A 3310-nucleotide genomic window follows, 5' to 3' on the forward strand; every position below is an offset into this window, starting at 1 on the left:
TGTTCTCTTTCTGTACTTGCTTCTCTTGCTTCTTTTCTTCTACTTTAGTAATTTCCTTCCTTCTGATGGGACAAGCACCAGAAAGAGTTCTATGGTCGCCTCCACAGTTCAGGCATTTTTTGGTGGTGCTCTTGCATGCAGTAAACCTGTGACCAGTTTGTCCACATTCGCTGCATTTTTCTGAGTTCTTCTTTGTGCATTTTCCCTTTACATGGCCATATTCATAGCAATTCATGCATTGAATCACTCTGGTAAATCGTTCTTCCTCGATCTGGGCCGGGTTTATGCTGTAGTTGTATAAGATTAAACCTTGTTCCTTTATTTTGTTGGCAGTCTGTATGTCTGGGAATCGAATCTTAACGATTCCGTGCTGAGGCATCTTATACACTTCGTCAACTTGTAGCTTTAGTTGTCTGACCAGTTCTTCCTTGATCTCTTCGTTCGAATGGCTAGTGATGTATGAATCCACTTTCTTTATCACGATTGTCATCTTTGCTTTGGTCTCAAGGGGCATCTGGGGTTCATAGCCAGAGTTTTTCAGTTTGCGCCGAAAATCTGGGGACATTAATTTGTCAGCATCTTGAGATGTCTTAGGTAAGACAATGTAGCCATTCCTTGAGTCTATAATCCTTAAGAAGTGGATGCCATTGCCGAACATTAAAGAGTTTAGTTCCTGTTTCCTGGTCAGAGTCGGTATGCCTTCAAGATTTATCTTAATCTTGGTTGTGGAAGCCATGGTTCCACTAGCATATCCTCGTCCTGTCAGTGAAAAAGGTCCAATTCCTGCCTGTGTTGCCAGATTACTTCCTATATCTGACAACCTCCTCTTATCTCTGAGGAGCCTAACCAGGTTGGCTATGTAGACGGTGTCTAGCTAGAGTTGGCAGGAGTGTTAGAGTGGCCTGCCGCCGTTCCCTAAGCCTGACAAAGGTGGCAACCTCCGAGTGTTTCTTACAGTATCCCGACTAAGGGACCCCTTTGAGACCCCGGCCTTCGCCGGGTAAACCGCAGGGTTCGCCTTCAGAAACACAAGGTGTTATCCTAACGCCGAAAAGTGGTGGTAAAGGACAGGGGGGGACAGGTGTGTGCCTACAAGGATCTCTTGTAGCACCGAGGTGCTTGGCTCGAGAGAGCCGAGTGTCAAAAACCCTTACTATGAAGGGATCTCTTTTAGTATGCCAACTCCTTAAAGATGTCAACTCCTTGGCATAAGTGTTACTCTCTTGGGATTAACTCAGGTAATCCAGGTATTCTTCTTCTTCTTGTTATAAGTGTTACACACTTAGCATGTAGACTATAACTCTTCCTTCAAAGAGTTGTAGATTCTTCTTCTTCTTCTTCTTCTGAGGCTTCTAAATAGCTTCAGATGGTGCAGGTAAGCTGGAGCAGGTGCTGTTATCTCAGGTGAGGTACATACACACATATATGCATATACATATATATACATAGGTCTAAGTGTCATCACCAGAGGTTGCTTATTTTAGTTTGATTTTGTTTTTTGACTGGTGGATAAACTGCTTATCAGTGTAGTTGCCATTTTGTTTGTTTTAGCTGCTCCGGCCTTGACCGTTCAGCATAGTTTCCTTTTGTTGTTGTTTTTATTTATAAAGGGGTATACCGCTGCGCCAGCGTGTACTGTTCGGCGTATTGTCCCTTCTCTGTTTACTTATGAACGAGTGTCGTAGCTGTTTGTTTCACGTGCAGTAGATATACTGTTTCGTTCGGACGTTCTTCTCATTCGTTTTCGTTTGTTTTTTGTTGCGTTTCACGTTTTAGGGGTGGCACACATTTGTTAATTTTCCTTTTTCTGTTTATTTTCTTTTGGCTGCTTTCCAAATCCTGCTACTGGCAATCAGCAGGGTGGGGTTGCTGCCTACCGAACAGAAACACACCCATCCCTCCTTCTCACTCGAACTCCCTTGGGTGAGAGGAAGAGATTGGGGTGGTTTCCATTCGTTTCTCTCTCTCTCTCTCTTGTTCTTGGCTTTCTTTGGGTTTGTACCAATAACCTTTTTAATGCTTTCTTAGATGCTTTTTGTGCACCAACCAAGCATCAAGCACCTTCCCGATCTTTACTACTGGCAATTAGCAAAGGTGGGGTTGCAGCTTTTTAAACGGATCCTTGCCTCCCCCCTTCTTCTCTCTTGAACTCCTTTAGGAGAGAAGTTGAGGCTGGGATGGCTGTCGTTTCATGTTTGGTTGTGGTGTTATCGGTCCGTTATGGTGATACCGGTCTGTAAATGGGGTTAGGAGGGTTTTGCCTGACTCTCACGAGGCATCTTGACCACCAGTAGTGCTCTCCTTCCGTGTTGTTACTGGACTGTCATAGTTTGCGTAGTTTTCATCTTCTAGGTGTTCCAGATGTTCCCACGTTTTTACAGCCAACCTGTGTATTCTGGCGTTCATTGGTTCCAGGTTGTATGTATGGTGCAGTTCTCTGATTGATGGATGACAATTTGGCCACCTTGTTCCATTGATCCAGAGTATTGCCTTGTTTTGTACCGCAGAGATGATGGCGATACGGTGTTGAGGGGAACTGGAGGATATTCAAGCACTGGCCAGACCATTGATTAATAGAACTGGAGTTTGACCTTTAAGGGACAGCTCAAGAATCTTTTTAACTTTGTGCTCTCTGCCATTTTGGACCTCTCTTTGACGTGGGCTAATATGCCCGTGTTTGTTATCTTTAATCCCAGTAGTTTTCCGACCTTTGCTAAGTTGACGTTGATACTTTCTAGATCTGGATTTCCGGGTTTGGTTCTGGCGGCCGATATGATGGTGAACTTATTTTTGTTTGTTTTTATTTTCCAGGACTCCTCGAAGTGATTGATGGCTAGAATCACTTTGTTGGTAGCGAGTCTGATGAAATTGTGAAGAGGGGAAGGGTGTGTGACAATTTGCGTTATATCATCTGCATACATGATATAGTTACTGTCCCTCGTTGGAGGAGGGATAGAGGAGGTATACAGGATGAATAGAGTTGGGGATAGCACACTCCCTTGAGGGACTCCACTTTGGAGTTGAAATTCGTTCCCTATTGTCTGTCTAACTCTAATTTCAGCCTCCCTGTTCTGGAGAAAGTTGGATAATATCTTCGTTATCAGTCTGGGTAGATTTTGTTGTAGCAGGCGGTGTCTGATGCCCGAGTGCCAGACCTTATTGAAGGCTTTTGCTACATCACAAAGAACTATATTGGTCTTTTTTTTGTTTGTGAGTGAGAGGGCTATTTCTTCATAAGCAACCGCAATTGCTGTGCCCGTTCCTCGTGATTCCCTGAAGCCATACTGCCGGGGATTTAAAAGCTGTTGCT

This window comes from Penaeus japonicus, unplaced genomic scaffold (assembly GCF_977035675.1).
Source record: "Penaeus japonicus unplaced genomic scaffold, GWHDUDI00000001_assembly GWHDUDI00000013, whole genome shotgun sequence".
Lineage (NCBI taxonomy): Eukaryota > Metazoa > Arthropoda > Malacostraca > Decapoda > Penaeidae > Penaeus > Penaeus japonicus.